The sequence below is a fragment of the Nelusetta ayraudi genome, unplaced genomic scaffold (assembly GCF_046127955.1).
Source record: "Nelusetta ayraudi isolate G7.1 ecotype Tasmania unplaced genomic scaffold, CSIRO-AGI_Nayr_v1 ptg000071l, whole genome shotgun sequence".
NCBI classification, from domain to species: domain Eukaryota; kingdom Metazoa; phylum Chordata; class Actinopteri; order Tetraodontiformes; family Monacanthidae; genus Nelusetta; species Nelusetta ayraudi.
Genome location: NW_027466121.1, coordinates 3,952,918 through 3,970,805, shown reverse-complemented (window position 1 = coordinate 3,970,805; position 17,888 = coordinate 3,952,918). Strand labels below are relative to the sequence as shown.

Below are 17,888 nucleotides of genomic sequence, written 5' to 3'. Positions count from 1 at the left end.
ATCATGAGGTTTGAATACCCAAACACGAGAAATGACTCATTATCTTGAGTGGTGAAAATTTAGTGATATTTAAAATGAAGAAAGTTTGAGCTTGGTTCACCTGGCGACCGGACGGTAGCAAGTTGACTGGCATCTAGACCTTCTATTCTTAGTTGCATGTGTAATGGTTCTATGTTGTTTTTTTGTGATGGAATGGGATGGAAAATCTGTTTTTTTTCTATATTGAAAGATTTGCTCAAATATTTCACTTGCATTAATCACCAAAACATAATGGAGATTATCATAATGGAGACACAGCGAAGTTGAGCAGGTTTCATCCTTTGCTTTTGATTATTTAAATCCGTTATGTATCCAAAACGAAATATAAATGGTGACTTTTCAGCCTTGTAAAGCAGTCTAATGCGTTGGCATTCAAAATAAATAAGCATTCCAAATGACCCAAATGACCCTATACTGTGACAACAGAATACTCCTTGTATTGCATGGAAAACAGGAACAAATTGTCCTTGATTTCAAGGAAACAATAGTTTGGACTCATTAGTGAAGGTTAAATGATTAACTTCTGCTGCTGCTTGTGCCTGTGGGCTTGGTGAAAACAGGAGCATTGAAGGCTGAAAGCATATTGTGATATAAAAAGCATATATTATTTTATTCTATGTTTCAGGGCCCGGCAGTATGATTGTTTTGTACTTATATGCATTATGCAAATGACTCTCACTGCTTCCTATTTTGAACTTGGTGGAAAGATATCCCACACTTGTTTGAAGTTGTTAAATTGTCTGAGACCTTTGTTTACACAGTCATTTCCAGCAATGCTTAACACGTAACACTCACTTCAGACACACATACGCGCACCAGGCCAAGGTCGGTTATATTATTCTGACCAATATTAAATGTACACCAATTTACAGGTTACTTTGAAAGTTCACCTGTGTCAAAAACAGGAAGTTACAAGCAATATGCTGAGATGGCTACAGTTAAGACGCAATGACAGAAGTTATTAACTGTACCAAAAGCAATGTTTTTGAAAACAAGCGAAAACTAATAATTTTGATAATTCCAATTTCTTTGTTTTTATCCCCAATTATTGTGGGGAGTGAAAAATAACCTTAGTTCATGCAACAAAAATGTACTTGTGCTATTCAAGGTTAAGCAACTTCTTTACTGTAAAGAACACCTTAACCCAGCAGGTAAAGCGGAGGTGGGGCAGTTAATAGCTTTTTTTAAAAAAAAAAAAATCACTTCGTAACTTATATTAGACTGCTCTAAACTTGTTTACAATTCCGGTCTTATCAAGAGAAAATGTTTGCGCACAGGCTCAGCTACTCGCTTCTGACTGTTTAGAAAAAAAACATTCTGTGGGGGAACCTGCTCAGTGGAACACCTCTTTGAGTCAGTGATCAAAATGATTGACAAGCAAAAACTAAAGATCTCAGACTGCAGATTGGTCTGCAGTGGGTCACCTCAACAGAGATGTGGTGGCAACCACCCAATCAGCATGCCATTCACATCTTTTGAAGTGATCCCATCTCCCTCATGCGACCGCCTCAAAACATCGGGCCCTTTGATCAGCGATTCTTTTGAACAGACCGCCTTGCTGTTTGCTAGTGGATGCCAAGTTACACTGCGTTCTGTAGCACAATTCTAATCCAACATGTAGCACAACTTAGATTCGACAGATGTTAAGCACTAAAGTTAAAAAAACAAAAACAAACTAAAATTAATATTTTTTCCAGAGATTTCATACAAATAAGTCGGTGTAGTTTATCCATTTTGTTTTATTTTTTGCCAACATGAAGTCATAAAGTTCAGTACATTTAGCAACAATGCCTCTCAAATGATGGTGAATTACATAATTGAACTGATGTTACTAAGACAGCCCATCACCCATGTTAACAAAAACTTTTCTATATGAAGGTTTTGTTCCACCAACGGGGGACTGAGGAGAGTGTTCTCGAACTTGGTAATTCCTTGATGGTTGCTGGATATTATTCTGAGTATTCAAAATGTAGTGATGATCTCGACCCACCGCTGGCTCTCTGTAACCTGTACTGTGCTGATATTGGGATGCTGGCCTCATCTGAGACATATGGCGTCTTCCATAATAAGGGGCGGCAGCTTGAAGGACTGAGGGATGCCGGTTGTCAGACCGAGCGACAGTAGAACCCATGGAAGACACTTGCCTTGGCGCCGTGTTAGCATGATGATTATAAAATGGATTCATGCGGTCATAGTTTGTATGAGAATTAAGGGCAAAAGGAGTTGCTTGATACCTGGCTTGGATGTGATGGTAGGGGTTGCCAGTGCCTGAAAGCCGACCATAATAGGGCTGACCGATTGACAGTCTTTCAGATTTAACATTTGTTGGAGAATAAGGGGTCATTTGACTATTAAGCTTTGCGTAGTGCTGACCTAAACGGCTCATGGTGTCACCGTAACCACGGTATGTGCCAGGTGATGAATAGATCTGTTCAGAGGGGCCAATATGTGAACGGCTACGTGCAGGGTGGATGCCGCCACTCGATCTTCTTTCAGATTCAACATTTGTTCGGTAAAAAGGCATTGTTAAACTTTGCATGCCATCAAAACTCTGATATGAAGATTGCATTGGGTCCCTGGAACCATAATGAGCCACTTCGGGGATTCGCGAACCTGGGGGTCTCATATATGGAACACTCTGTGCCTGGCCTTGGCTCATTTGGTCAGCAGGAGATTGAATTTCGCTCACCTTCTGTAGTGGGAAAGGATTCTGCACGCCGCTTTGCATTGACTGATGTAGCCGCTGTTGCCGAGCGTCTTGCGCCGACTGGTATAGCTGCTGTTGCCGAGCGTCTTGCGCCGACTGGTATAGCTGCTGTTGCCGAGCGTCTTGCGCCGACTGGTATAGCTTCTGTTGCCGAGCGTCTTGCACTGACTGTTGTTGCTGACCGTCTTGCACCGACTGGTATAGCTGTTGTTGCTGACCGTCTTGCACCGACTGGTATAGCTGTTGTTGCTGACCGTCTTGCACCGACTGGTATAGCTGTTGTTGCTGAGCTTCTTGCACCAACTGTTGTTGCTGACCGTCTTGCACCGACGGGTATAGCTGTTGTTGCTGAGCTTCTTGCACCGACTGTTGTTGCTGACCGTCTTGCACCAACGGGTATAGCCGTTGGTGCTGACCGTCTTGCACCGACGGGTATAGCCGTTGTTCCTGACCGTCTTGCACCGACTGGTATAGCCGTTGTTCCTGACCGTCTTGCACCGACTGGTATAGCCGTTGTTCCTGACCGTCTTGCACCGACTGGTATAGCCGTTGTTCCTGACCGTCTTGCACCGACTGGTATAGCCGTTGTTCCTGACTGTCTTGTCCTTGAGGATTTGCGGAATAGGTTGGCTTGTTGCTGGACTGTTTCACATATGGAGTTGGAACCTGATTGAACCTGCTGATCTGTGAGCTGGGCAGGGACGATCCTTTGGACCCCTGTCCTCCAAGTGAATTGTGACTTTGGCCTTTTCCTGACGAATCCTGCAAAGTTATTTGAAAAGCATTGTTGGTTTGAACGTTGCTCGGTCTGGAACGAAGAGCAGAGTGAGCAGCTCCTTTAGTGCCCCCGCTTCCAGACATGACTAGTGGTTTATTTTGATGTTGGGGATCATGATCTGAGAGCATTAGCTCTGTCTTTTTTGTGACAACACCAGGCCGCTGTTGGTTTTGGTGCTGGAAGCTTAGACTGGCCTGGCCTGTTGACTGGTCATAGTTCCTTCCCTTCAAAGAACTTTCTTGCAATTCGCGAGGTGACACGGGATTTTTGACTGTAAGAGAGTGAGAAATCAAAAATACTCAGCAATCACTGAGAAATACTTTAGTAGTAGTTTGAGATTCAAACAACATTCACATTTGTCCACCTCCATTGTACAGGCGAGAGGCAATGCAATTTCATTGTAACAGACATGTATTTTTCAAGTTGAAAAACATACTGCATTTCTTGAAAAAAAAAAAATACTTTTGACCAAATGTTGATGCAACAGTCCAAATGTATGAGCCTTACGACAACTTCTTTTTTAATACACTTTAAAATCCTCCTGTGATTAGACTGGTGCACAAGCGATTAATATTTCAAGCACAGTACTTTGCATTACTTTCGAAGGGTGAGTGATGTCTGTATTGGCTACTCAATATTATCAACTACTTCGAGTTCAAGTTCAAGTTGTTTCGAAGGTGAACATGCAGGAATATGGGAATGACACTCACCAATTGATAGTGATGTCGTGCAGTCCAGCTCATGCAACATTAAAATCAGCAGTATTCTGCAAAAATCAATTAAATAACATTACATCAAGTCAACCCTAGCCTTAAAACGTCATTTTTCTAGACATCTGAAGCATTGTACCTTGTAATTTGAAGGGGGGAGGCCATTTTTTTTTCAGTCTGCCCGAAGCAACCATGCAGCTACTTGACTGTTTACAAAACTGTCCTTTGGGCCTCAAATGTTGTTGGGGTTAGAGACCAGTATGAGACACCTTGTCGGCCCACAAGGCAAAGGGTGACAGGCGCACGCAGTGCTTGCAGTGCTTGCAGTGCTGTTCGTCCTTATATGTCATACTTTTACAATCTGCCAGGTGCTAACAATCTTTTAATGAGGAGCACATGCTCACACACACACACACACACATACACACAACCACAAAGGTGTAGACACTTGATGTGATTGTTGCTGCAGAGAGCTGCCTTTGGCCAGGGGGGAAAGGTAGTCTTGCAGTTGTGTGTGAATCCAAATCCAAGGTTATCTGAAAATACGCACCACTGCCTGTGTAACTATGTAGATTTTTTTTTTCCAACCCATAGAGAGACTCCAATCTCACTTGGAAATATAATTACCATCATGGAATGTAGATTCAGTTTTTTTTGCCATGATTTGAGGTGAGGATGTAAAACATGTCAGTGGGGTGAGTCAAGGTGCTTTTGATATCATTTTGGGCAGAAAGGATTTGCTAGATGGATTTTTCCAAATGGTGAAATAAGAATGGAAGATTTATCATAAAGTATTCAGCTTGATAGAGTTTGCAGCAGAAGAGGGACTCTGGCAAAGATCACTGCGCTTGTGTGCAAGGGGAGAACCATTAATCTCTCTAAAAAAAAGTTATAAAGCAATAAATTCCCAACTTGGTTGCCAATTGCCATGCCACTGAGCTCCTCATGCTGCTGTCTGAGCCTTTCCCACCATTTGCTCGGCCTTTGCTCCCCTCCCCTCTCCCTCTTCTACCCCTGATTGATTCCTCTGTGCTTTGTGTCATCCTGCTGCGGATAAATGATGCTGTTTACTTCACCAGCAAAACAGTCAATACCTCATTCACTTCCAATTTCGGGTGCCTGCCGTTGTTTGCGTGACGGGGTGTTTTGTTGGCACATTTGCAAGAAAGTTAACTCCTCGCCTAATTGCGCCGCTGATTGAGACCTCCCTGTTAGCGGGTGCATCGATTCTAAAACAGCCCGGTTAGCGTGTGCCCGTGTTAGCTGCAGAACTCAGGCGGCCACGTGTGTGCAGGGCCGCAGCGAGCAGCAGCTCGGCAGCTGGGACTACTGTGTGGGTGTTACGCCGGAATAATGATGACAAAGAGCCACCTGCCATAGCTCAGCCCCAGAATGTCATCTCAGCCTGAATGGGTAATCAGGTCTGCATGCAGGTGCAAATGGAAATGCAGGAGATTTAAAGGCTTTTCAAACTTTGTAATGTCAAGTGTCTTCCCTGCAAAGTCGGCAAAGGCGGGCAAACTCTCCTGGGGAAAATAAGACAGTATGGGGCACCTGTCGGAGGGACAGGGACTTTAGGATTATTAGATTTAGAGCCGAGCAGAGAGGTGCGTGCCGGAGAATAATGAGACAGGCACAACGGGGAGGTTCCTTTCCTGCATATAAATGACAGAGTTGTTCAGTGGACCATCATGGGCGAATAGCAGTCATCTAGTTAGGCTGATTGGAAGGTGAACTGCATCGACAGAATGGCTCGTTTGGGGGTAATCTGCCCATCGGCTTCTATGGATATTAAATGGGGTTGAATGCTGCTGGGAAACGCATGGATTTGTTCAACGCAATAAAGCAAATACAGAATAGTTAGCGTTGAAAGTTAGTGTTCTCCAGCAATAGTGAAAGTCATAGAAATAAGAAAGAAAATAAACAATTTAGTTGTATTCCATCAAGCTAACCAGTTGCTGTATTTGTCACTTATTCTCTGTCTACACATTGGCTGATGCTTTTTCATTAAGGCTGAAAGTGAAAAGAAAGTGAAATGAGAATGAAGGGTATAAATGTTGAAATCAATCAGTAACCTTCACAGAAAGAAAAAAGCAAGAGTGAAAGTCAGTCAATGAACAGGAAGGTGAAATTATAGGTTGAGTAGATATTACTGAGATAAATGATAAAATTATGAGAAAACAAGTGACTGAAATTGACTTTGTCATCTAATTTCAGCCTTTTATTGAAAAAAGATAAATAACACAAAACCACGTTAGAAAATTGGAGAGAGAGAGAGAGAGAGAGAGAGAGAGAGAGAGAGAGAGAGAGAGAGAGAGAGAGAGAGAGAGAGAGAGAGAGAGAGAGAGAGAGAGAGAGAGAGAGAGAGAGAGAGAGAGAGAGAGAGAGAGAGAGAGAGAGAGAGAGAACACGACGATAGCCACTAGGGGGCAGACTGTGACCACAGTCTGTTTCGTCGAGGACAAAATCCTCTGCGCTGTAAAACTCATCATCAGACAGGGTTGATGGGTTGATGAAGCCCCTCCACCATTCCTGTCTTAAAAATGCTAATTAGAAATTATGTGAAATGTTTTTTTTAGTTTTCACTTCCTTTGGTGATCGCCAACGAAGAAATGAAATGCACCTGACGAGGCCCCACCAACTTCGACTGCATTGAAATCAAGGGCCGCTACAGGCTGACAGCCCAGCAGCAGGGAATCAGCCACGGAGAGGTAAATACTGTCCAAGGGCCGCGCAGACCACTGCATGTGAGGGCAACGCAGTTTGCTGCCTGACAAAATTGCCACGTCACATTAGACTGGTTGGCAGAACAACCCCTCAGGATGCATTGAGAAATACATACATTCTCAGCAGGATAGGAGGTGATGAAATAGATGAAGACGATTGTCCAGTTTGAAAGTGGCAGCCTGGGCAACTTGCTGACACAAGTGCTGATTTTTTTTATTCTGCTGGTGTTTCATGTTTGCGCCACGCTTGGCTTAAAATTAAAAAAAAAAAAAAAAATACATTTTTTTCATCTTAACGCTTGAATAAACCTTTTAGCAAGGAACTAAAGCCCACATAATCCTACCTACGACGGAGACCGGCTAGTTGGTCTCCGTCAAGCACCTGCAGGACAGAAAATATTTTGTATTAAACAAATGGATTCTTTGCAATGTGATCCGATACAGATATCTGGTATCTGATATCCAGATCAATGTCCATTGACCTTCCAGCCCTGCAGGTTATTCTGTTCTCTTTTTACAGAAAATAACTAGACAAAGGCAGCGTAACTAAGGATTGATGTTGTTGTTGTTCACTTGATTGCTATTATCATTTTTAATTTGAATAATCCTGCCTTTTGACTTCTGCCTGATATCAATCTTGAACTTATGCAGTTAAACATGAAGCCTCCCAGCAGCTGAGGTTCATATTATTATTCTAAAATCATGCAACTTCTAGAAAAGTAAAACAGAAGAGCAACACGATGCTGTGATACTTTGAACCGTCCCTCATCCATTACCTCACCGGAAGACTGGAAAAACAAACAAGCACATTAAAGGGACACCAGACTGCCGCAAGACATAATCAGCTGATAATTAAGCCGATCAGCCGCTGTAATCAGTAATCAATGCACACATTAGTAGGCCATTAATCACAACATTAAGTAAAGTTTGGACGACTTCTTTTCCCTTGAGCAGCTACTCAGTGTTTTCATTCTCTTTGTGACAAGAGTTTCTGCAGTTTTGCAGCATGATTAAATCAAAAGCTCTTCATACTCTGCACAAATACGCCCACAAATTTATGCTTACAAAAGGGGAAAAAAACAGCAGTGTTTATTCATGCATTATTTAAGAATGACATGAAGCAAAATGTGTTTTTTCTACTTTTTATTTTATGCTGTAAAAATAAGCCATAAGTGAAAATATTATAAGGGAAAAACTGCAGTTTTTATAAACTATATTGTTAAAAAAGTGTTTCGATGAAACTTTTGCGTAGCGTGGTAAGATTGACAGCTCCAGGCTCCAGGCTCAGGTTGAAGATGTGGGATGGAAGGGTTGCCATATGCCAGTGAGAATGCTCCACCAAGTTAGTCAGTGACTTATCATTCCCTCTAATCGCAGTCTCCGCACTTGCTGACAATGAGTCGAATTGATGATAATGCGGCAGCCTGGCGTTGAATCCGGCTTTGGCTCCAGTCCGTTCACTCTTGATGACTTTTTCCCTCTTTACTTCCTATTGCCATCAGAAAGTGCTGAAATCATCCACTGTGCACTCAAGTCCAACGCGAACAGTGGTTGGCTGCCTTGCAAACATAAAAGCAAATTAATCAATAGATAAATCTCTCTACAAAACAAGAAATAAAGAGGAAGGCCATGCTGTGGCAGTGACTGTCTAGACCTGGATAGTTTTCAGTGTCTCACTGTGCAGTGTCTACTTTAAATGAGAACATATGTTTGAAATCCACAGGGAGCGTGCACATTAGCCAGAGAAGGAGACATTGAGAGAGCGGTGGCGTTTCATTTATTGCTCCTTGACAGATTGTCTTGTGACTTGAGCCACATTCTTTGTTCATTTTGTGATTTGATTTTTCTTTCTGTGTTGTCAGCCAGCTGTGATTGGTGGATTCAGGTTGAAATTCAGATGGATTATCAGATGTTGATGGAGATGGTTGCTCACATGCTCACAGGGAGAGATGGGCGTGAAGCCTTTGAGGCTTCTTCCTGAGTTTAAAAGGTTTGAAGCTTCAGACTCCCAAGGACGGATGCTGGCATCTAGTGGTTAGCCGCGTTTATGGCAGCATTAAACATCTGAACGGTCGTAGTTGCAACACAAAAATAGTAATTTTCTCTGTTTTCACGGTGAATGAACACACTCAAACACACTGACATCAGCATGCAGATTGTGGAAGGTAGAGGTCCAAATGACACAGATGTCATGTTGTGTGGCCTGATTGATAGAACACAGTAAAAAATCTAATCTGAGAGCATCACTGGAAGACTTGAAATCCAATAAAACAAAATATGAGTTCAGAATTGTTACTTGAGGGGGAGATCCCTCTCAACTCCTATTACTATTATCAATAACTGCATGTTTTATCATCATGCCAATTTTAGCAGTGCTTAAATTTTGAGTTAATAAAGTGAATTTTTTGCTAAATTCCGGAAATTATTGACTCAGAACCATTTCTTAAAAAGACATTTCTGTGACTCGGCAGCAAAATCTTTTAGCGTCTTTAAAACCAAAGTGCAGCCAAGGGTCTGTGTTTTTAAAACAACCTTTCCACATAATCCATAACTTCAGCTCATCCACTGTAAACCCAGTCTCTTAAACCCTGCAATCCCTATAACGGAAGAAAACACATTATTTACATCGATTTTTAAGCTGAAATCCACTCGGTTGGATTTCGCTCGCAGCTACGGTAAACATGCCACCTCAAAGACGGATGTGGGTATTTGCATTTTAAAATGTATGGTGTGGGGTTTGTGGGGAAATTGATTATAAAAACAATTTTTTTTTTTTTTTTTGCTTTTGACAACTTCTCCCAGCATATCCAGAGAAACTGCACAGCTAATCTCTAAATGATAGAAGTGGTATATATTCTAAAATTTTGAAACAGTTTGAAAATGTGTTGGAAAATTACCATGATTCTCAAAACATTGTAGTTTGTCGGAGTTTAATGCCAGGCTAGTCTCGGGTCAGACTGGAAGCCCAAAAGTGCTGCTGGCCAGCGATAGTCACAGTTGACTGAGAGGTCACTGCTCAGACACTTAGGCGATTCTTCTCCTTAATCCAAAAAAAAACATGTTCCTTTGGAATAAAATTCTGACCTCTGAGTGGGCTTTAAGGGATTTGAGGATGAAGCGCTCAAAAGCTGCAGCTCGCACAGCCGGAAGCGCACAAAACTGAAGCCAAGCGGAATGGAACGGAGTGTGGCGAGGGCTCAGGGCAGCCGAGTCTGAGGAGACGGCGAGCGACCGCAGAAGGAGACATTTACATCGGCGCCTCCAGCGCGGATAACGTTAAAAGGAGAACTTGACAGTCAAAAGGTGACTCAAACAGACGTATGGACATTGACTTGAAGTTCTCAAGGTGCCGCGAACCATTTTTATATCTTGTCACTTCTGCTGTTTTCTTTCTTCTTCTTCTTTCTGCTGTTTTGTCCATGACTCGAGGTTTTACAAAAGTGAGATGTCTGCATAAAAACCATCGCTTCCATCTGCCTCTGCTTTCTCACCCTCAGCCTTCATAGTTGAATATTTTGGATTCTGCAATGAGATTTTATTGTAATACCTGACCTATATTTGACCCAATATTTGCCTGATAGAGATGACTTGGAGAAAAAAAAAAAAAGTTTATTCAGTTTATGTCTTAACAAGAAAAAAAAAAAGTTTTTGGAAAGGTTAATCTCCAGTCATGCAGTCAGAAATTCTTCACCACACATTTGGAGCTGGCACGACTCTCACCGACCATTGTCACAAATATAAAAACACGATGAACGTTCAGTGGTAAACAACAAATATACACACTTTTTTTAGAGAAGAACACCGGCACCAAAACTGCTCATTATCCAAATCCAATTATGAATGACATGAGCATAATAAAAAACAATGGCGTACATGCACTCAGCCATGGCCACGGTATGCCATCACTCTTCTCACCGTAACGACCTGCATGAACACAGTTATTTAGTGAAAGCCAGCCTACTTTGCTTTCTGTAACTGCAGGCAAAGGAAACATTGGGATGTGTCTAATCCCTGGAAGGGGCAGTGAACGCCTCATCAGGATTGGCAGTTTGCGGATCCTTCACTGCGAAAAGAGAAGTTGAAACTGAACCTGATGCATTAGAAATATTAATTTGGCCGTTCCCTTTGGTCACTAAACAAGCGTTTCACTCATCGCTGGCTTGGTTTCCCACGAAAAGAAAGAGTCTCCTTATTGTTTATATTAATGTTTAAAAACTGTTGTGTTCTGACAAAACCCTCTCGAAAGGTGCAGTGACGAGACCTCAATCTTCAAGACACATCTGCATACCATTATCCTTGTTGAAGTCTGAGCAGTTATTTCCGAGCACCACATTAGAATTCTTTGGCCTATTGTCGGCTCGCTGTTAAGTTGTTAAGGATTCTGAGGTTTGGTGTTGCTCTCAGACTCAGCTCACCTCGTTCACTTGTCAGACTGCTGATGGGGAAACTGCCTCACACCTCAGTGGTCTCGGAGAAAGTAATTATACCGGTAGCAGCCTCGTTCGTCTAATGAATTAGGTCTTCGCGGGGAAATCGGGTTTTCAAAGTTAATAATAAGCCGGGGAACGGAGAATAGCACGGCCGGCAGAAGCGTTGCAAAGTGGAAGAGAGTCAATGGCTTAATGATATACAAGGCAGGTTTTCGAAGTGTTTAACTACTTAATCACATCTTCACTCCTTATCAAGCTGCAATTGGCGTCAAAAAGAAGACCATTGTTTTTAATCTTTTAGAATTTTCTAAATCTTTGAACGTGGCCTTTTAATCTGGAAGGTTTTCTTCCATTATAAAACTGTATCCAAATATGCGAAGGAAGCTAATGTTGAATTTTGATCCCACAAGTTCAGAAATGTGATATTTAATTACTATTTTGATTGTGTTGCTTCTGCTCTTGGTTATGGTGCAAGTAAAGATAAACGTTTTAGCTTTGAGTCGAATAGGCAAATAAAACGAGTCTAACTAGTCGGTTACAGTATAAAATGCAGTATAAAATGAAAAGAGGCTACTGTGATTCCTGTGGGCCTCTAGAATTCTCACCCGCTTTTTCAGCTAACATACGATCCTGCATGTGGCCTTCGAAGTCTGTTTATGGCAGAGTCACAGAGGTCAGAAGTAATTACAGAAATGATTTTTTTCAGGAAATGTTTGAAGATGCTATCTTCTGCCCTGCAAGCCTCCTTCAGGTAATCCTCTCTGTCTGATCTCTGTTCGTCTCTGCACTGCCGCATGGATGGAAATCTTTCCCTGAGCTTCCCTCTGCAGATAGGTCCGGAGAGTACAGCACAGCGGCTGGAATGACAATTACCTCCGGCCTCTTATCAACACTTCATCGAGAGCTCAAGGTCTAAATCTTACGACCACTCACATGACGCCTTTACGGCACCACTTGGAAATGTACGGCGCACAGGGGAACTGGACTGGAGGAGAGTGTGAAGGCAGGAGGAAAGGAACCCAGAGTGTTGTACTCATAGGCTGTGCAGTGACCGATCATCTTGTGCTATTTGGAGATAATTCTGAGGTTAATTCTGCATGAAGAAAAGAAAATGACAGCGTCTTTTGTCCCACATTAAAAGGAACAATAAGAACAAAGCCGGTGGTTGGTTGGAATATTAGTTATAGTCTAGTCTCTTGGTTTTGTCACTAACTTCAGTCACAGTGGTGATTAACAAGGACCCATTAGATTGACCTGTGGTCAAAGACGTTGACATTTTGATGCCATTACATAAACTACGCTGGGAACTAAGCTTTAATGAAATACTACAAACCTACTAAGGGAGATTTAACTTATCATTCACAAGCTACCAAAATGATTGACGATAAATGGTCCTAATAATTACAACATTTAGAATACTTAATCAGAATAAACCCCCAAAACAGATTATATCAAAATTTTAATTTTCTAACTGATTTTTTTTTTTTTTTTTTTCCCTCCGAGGGTTCTCAATTTTAAATTTAGCCTTTCACATTGCGCCTCTCAGCAGATTTGGAAGCCACAATTATCATACTTATATCTCCATAATATTTAAAAGCACTTTGTTTATGACATAAGCCCCATTCATCCATTTCCTATCAATGCTTCTCCTGTGTTCATGAGTGCTGAGGCCTGTTCCAGCTGTCTTCAATTGAAGGCCGGGCTGCACCCTGGACAAGTCAGCCAACAATATGACACTAATAAGCCTTTAATTCTGATTGACTGAATGACCAGTATTAAACGTTTGGTCAAAAATATATCACTTGCATCAAGTTCTGTTATGTTCTGTGAAAACGTCCAGATGCTTTCTTTCAGTCTGAGCTCAACCACACACTTGTTGTTTCTCCTTTAATGAGGCAGCAGCATGGAGAGAGTGACACTGTCAGCAGGAAGTGAACTCTGACGAAGGGAGTGCAAGACGAGTCACATCTGCTCTATGAGTCGTCAAACAACTTTCCAATTAGCACTTGCAGGCTCGAAATAAAGGCCTCTGAATATCAACGCACGTCACACTGCAGCATCTGCATCCACGTTTTGTGAACTTGCAACTCCTGAATCGTGCAGGAGACTGAAAGTGGTCAGCCTGGCTGGAGGCTTACTGGGGCTTTCCCTGACCTTTCCAATGATTTCTAAGCCTGATACACTGCCTGCTTATCCACATAGAGACATGCAGGCAGTTTGGGGTAAAAAAAAAAAAAAGAAAGAAAAAAAAAGTACTACTATATTCCATTTCACAACTGCAACCACATTAAAATGCAGTAAAATAAAGGTTGACCTTACTTAAAATGTCAACAGGGTTCATATGAAAATGACCCGCAGCTTTTCCGTCTTTAATTATGCAAAGGTCAGGGTTCTCGTTATTTAAATCGATCATCAGGAAAAAGAAAAAAACACTGCACAAATTAGGAGTTCGCTTTTTGACCTTGGCTAAGAAAAAAAAACCCTGCCAGGTCAAAGACTGCTTATTTTAATAACCAATTGGAACTGGCTTCTTATTGAGGTATTTGTGGAACCACGGGTCCGTTTAACATTTCCGTCAGTGCTGTCCGAATTTTATTTTAGCCGGAGTTTATTCTTTTTAGTTAGTTATTATATTTTCTAGTAGTTATCAATCATAGTTATCAAGTAATCACACCTCCAATAGGACCGACATAGCCATTGTGATGTGTGAAATTATTACATTCCAGGCATGACTTAAATTGAATGGAACTCTGATAGTATTTACAAAAAAAAAAAAAAAAAAAAGTAATTCACTTTTTTTTTTGCAACCATTTCTGGCGGCCCCTGCTGGTCAAACAATTAAGGCAGCTTTGGCCTCCTTTTTTAAAACAGGAACCGCCATCTATCGTTATATACAGTCACTGTGTCGAACTGAAATTCCAACAAGCAAAATTATCATTGCTCTTTCCAAAAGTACTGTGGAGACAGTAGGTCGCCAGGTTAACACAGGAGATAATAGAGGATGATGTGTTCTTACCTCTTGACATCACCTGCACTCCCACCTTCGCTGATCAAAGCAGAAGAGATTGTAGGAAGAGCAGGCTTCTTTCCTTCTTTTTTTTCAAAGTGAGAAAGCTCAAGCCAGGATTTCCTTCAGCCAATCGCAGGCAGGGGGAAATGTTTCTGAGTTGAAGGAAGGCTGAGAGGAGACTTCTTCATTATTTATTTTCTTTACATGTGAAAAATAATAATCTCCTACTCCTGACATTCTGCATAGCATGATGCAACATGAGAAACAAAAAAACTTGAAACTTTGAGTGACAGCTTTTTTTTTTTTTTTTTCCCAAACTATTTTTTTTACTTGAATTCTAAAGAGAGGTTGAAGCGTCCTGCCATTATCACACCCCTGGCACCGTGCTGCTGAGAGTCCTGTCCAAATATTTCAAGTGAAAGATGCCCTGCTTGCTCTTTGTGTGTGTGTGTGTGTGTGTGTGTGTGCACCAGAATGAAAGACAATTCATCAATTACAAAATTGCCTAAAACAGAACTCTCTGCCAGATTTGAGACCTGCCGTAACAAATCATTATGCCCGACTAACCTCACAAAGGCGCCTTTTACGACTGCCATGAATAAAGTTTATTGGCCCACTCCATAAAAAAGTTTGCAAATGAATACTATTAAACCAGATTGTCATCAATCAAAGTCTCTCTTAGTCAGCTTCACTGAATTTTAGTGCCTTCGCACAGATTTTTATTCATCAACTGTTGGTAGGCTTAATCTCAAGAGGTCCCAATATTAACAGTTTGCAATTTACATAAAGAATCTGTTGCTACTCATCATGCTTAAACATTAGACATGCTTTACAGAATGGGGATAATTGACATTAGAACAACAGTTTTTGAACCATTTAAAATATTTTTCATTGAAGACGACCGCAAGATTCTTCAAGGGCTGATCTCCAAAGGAAGATCTCCCCTCGTTTCAGTGCTCCTGTGTCATGACCCGTCAGTGATGATGGAGCTGTTCTTCAGCCTTTAATCATAGTTTGTCCCTTGTGTAGTGGTTTGGTTAGTGAGTTGGCATTAATGTTACTTTTTTGGTTTCGCAGTTTGTTGTGACTATTTGTCATTTGCCTGTTTGTGTCCTATTTCTGCTTTGTTGGTGGTTTGGCTGTTGTGCTCAGCATTTGTGCCATTGGGAAGACATTTGACGGCCGTTGTCACCTCTTTCAGACATCACAAATATGCCACCTTCTTTTGTTGTCAGGAAAAATCACTCATCCTTCCAAAAGCTGTCCCTAACAGTTAGATACGTTTTGCCAATGGTGGATTTTGGTTTTTGTCTTGTAGTTTGGTGGTCACACATGCAATAGAAAATGGGTGGAGGGAATCTGGGTATTGCAAGACATTGCAATTCAAACCATTCAAAATTCGGGGAAATTCAAATAAGTAAGAGAGAATCATACAAACATGAGACAAATCCACAGATGTCCTGACACAAGGTGGCATCAGCAGGTAGAAATGTTTAAGCGTTGATAGACTTGGTTGTCAATGAGCTCTGGTCCCAGATGCGATCAAAATGACTGGTATGTGTCGAGCTCTTTCATTATTGCTCGAGTGCTGGTCCATTCTCACAAGTCCCTGGTGGAAAAGTCGGACTAAAAGTACTGTCCTAATGTGGAAAAATGCCCCCTTGCCACTTGTGGTGTCAAGTGATGTGGATAAGTGGTTAGAATAGCGACAGCACATTTGTTTCCTTGTTAAGGTTGTAACTGAGCCAAAAGAAAAGTGCTGCCTAATTGTGCATTATTGCTGATGAAATCATTCTCCAAGGCATGGGCGGCACACACATAGAAAATTGATCTGCAGGCTTCACGAGTGCTCCCTTGCAGTGGCTATGCACTACCCTTAAAGAGATGTAAAGCAAATACACAGTCAATACAAGTAGGCGTCACTGACTTGGGACTGAAATAAAAAAAATATGGTATGGAGGAAACCAGGGAGCTGAACCTGTTGGTGAGGTTCATTGATTCTCCACTGGTTTCTGACTGAGTTGTCCATGCAGAACTGAAACACAATGAAGCCTTTAAGTCTGGGCACAGCTCCTATTTTTTCTTCAGTTTATCCTGGAGAACAATGACCCTGTCCCCCGTCAGTGTGGCTGCCTGCTTTTTCAGCACCTCCAAAACCTGAAAATGTATTTCTGACGGATATAACTCTGACTGTGGATGGATTCAGGTGAAGAGCTGCCTGCCTCTTCCCATAATTCACCATCTCTGCTCGACAACTGGAGATGGGGATCACCACCCAGCGACAAATCATTTTCACATCAAGGACTGCACGATGATTAATGCGAGGATTGTGGTCGGACGTCTGTAGAGGTAAAGCGAGTCCCATGCATTCCGCGCGTGCACGCCTGAATAAGAGCTGTCACATAAATACTCCCTAAGGCCAAAGGGAGCGCTGTGAAATGTGACGTAGAAAAAATAAAAATCTGCTCCTTGTCAAAGATTGGAGGCCTCGGCTGTGTGGGGGGGGAAAAATCCTTAAAACTATTTTATAAGGTTTTCCTTTGCAGGATAATTCTTCTGACACTCTGCCCCCAGACTCTTTGAATCAAATGCATTTCCCAGGCAAGCCCTTAGAGCAGTAAGGAAACAATGCAAATGGGGTCAATGTGCTTTGGAAAATAGCTGATTTGCTCTCACAAGGCAGCCTGAAGTTTCTGAACCCTCACAGGCAGCTGCCTTTCCAGCAATTCAAATCCATTCTATACAGCAGTACAAAAATACAATTCCCACTTAGATTCCATCAATAACTTCGATTATGGTTGGTCATTTTTTGCAGCCCATACCTATACATCTATACTCACACATGTCTTTATTAGTTACTTTTTTTTTTCTTTTTTTTTTTTACATAAATAGCCCAACAGCCGATCACATGGCCGAAACTCAAAGCATTTAGGCCTGGTGAGGATGACTTGCTGGAGTTCAAGGAGAGCATCAGAAAGGGGAAGAAAGGGTGACTTTGTAGTTAAGTGGTATCTCACAATCTGCTGACCTTCTGGGGTTTTCACAACATCACAACCGATCTCTGGGGTTCACAGCCAATGGTCCCAAAAAATGGTCCCAAAAAGTGATGTCAGGGGTCAGAATGGGCAGAATGGGCAGACTAGCTGGAGACCATACAAAGGCAACTGTGAAACAATCACTAATAATTGCGCGCATACTGTAATTCATATTGCAACTTGTTGTTAATGTGTTATGCCGTATGCAGAGCTGTGCCCAGATCACAGATCATTTACAGAATGAATTCATAATTTCAAGCTAATTATTTCATTAGCCCGACCTGTCACTGTGGATAAATATTCCAGGGAATGTGCCATTCTGACTCATTCTGTCTATTTTCAGTTGAGTGACAGATATTATTATATCATGAACAGTTGCATGAAAAACAAACAATGTGATGCTTCTTATATTTTGTGTATAGCCTAGTATGAATCAAAATGTGTTTTTACACT

At 41.7% G+C, this 17,888-nt stretch overlaps 3 long non-coding RNA genes across 3 annotated transcripts in view; 1 reads left to right on the top strand and 2 right to left on the bottom strand.

Annotated features, from left to right (window-relative positions):
* LOC142899099 (uncharacterized) overlaps nucleotides 1-17,888 on the top strand; it is a 39,953-nt gene that overhangs the window by 7,651 nt on the left and 14,414 nt on the right. The window contains exon 2 of the long non-coding RNA XR_012928691.1: nucleotides 6,814-6,945. This is a non-coding gene — a long non-coding RNA (uncharacterized LOC142899099). The remainder of the gene's footprint in view (nucleotides 1-6,813; nucleotides 6,946-17,888) is intronic.
* LOC142899098 (uncharacterized) lies at nucleotides 2,700-3,602 on the bottom strand. Its single transcript, XR_012928690.1, has 3 exons — nucleotides 3,343-3,602; nucleotides 2,912-3,099; nucleotides 2,700-2,815 (listed from the first exon to the last, which is right to left on the bottom strand). It is a non-coding gene; the product is annotated as an uncharacterized LOC142899098 (long non-coding RNA).
* On the bottom strand, nucleotides 3,631-4,519 carry LOC142899097 (uncharacterized). Its single transcript, XR_012928689.1, has 3 exons — nucleotides 4,374-4,519; nucleotides 4,235-4,290; nucleotides 3,631-3,795 (listed from the first exon to the last, which is right to left on the bottom strand). It is a non-coding gene; the product is annotated as an uncharacterized LOC142899097 (long non-coding RNA).